The sequence below is a fragment of the Arachis ipaensis genome, chromosome B06, assembly GCF_000816755.2.
Source record: "Arachis ipaensis cultivar K30076 chromosome B06, Araip1.1, whole genome shotgun sequence".
NCBI lineage: Eukaryota > Viridiplantae > Streptophyta > Magnoliopsida > Fabales > Fabaceae > Arachis > Arachis ipaensis.
In genome coordinates this window covers 33706349-33706620 of record NC_029790.2, presented here as the reverse complement: position 1 = coordinate 33706620, position 272 = coordinate 33706349, and positions in this window count along the sequence as shown.

Below are 272 nucleotides of genomic sequence, written 5' to 3'. Positions count from 1 at the left end.
GACTGTGTTCGAGACTCGATTAAAGATCAAATTATTAATCACATGCAGTAAAAATAATAGTATTCTTATATACTAATTTTGTGTAAGATATTATTTTTTATGTATTTTATTAGTGTTTTTATCTTTTAATTTTATTTTTATTAATATTTTTATGTATTAAAATATATTTTATCAATTTTTATATATTACTTTAATTTAATAAGTAAATATTTTTATTTATTAAAAATATCTTATAAAAATTAGTTTTTAAAATATAACTTTTTAAAAATATA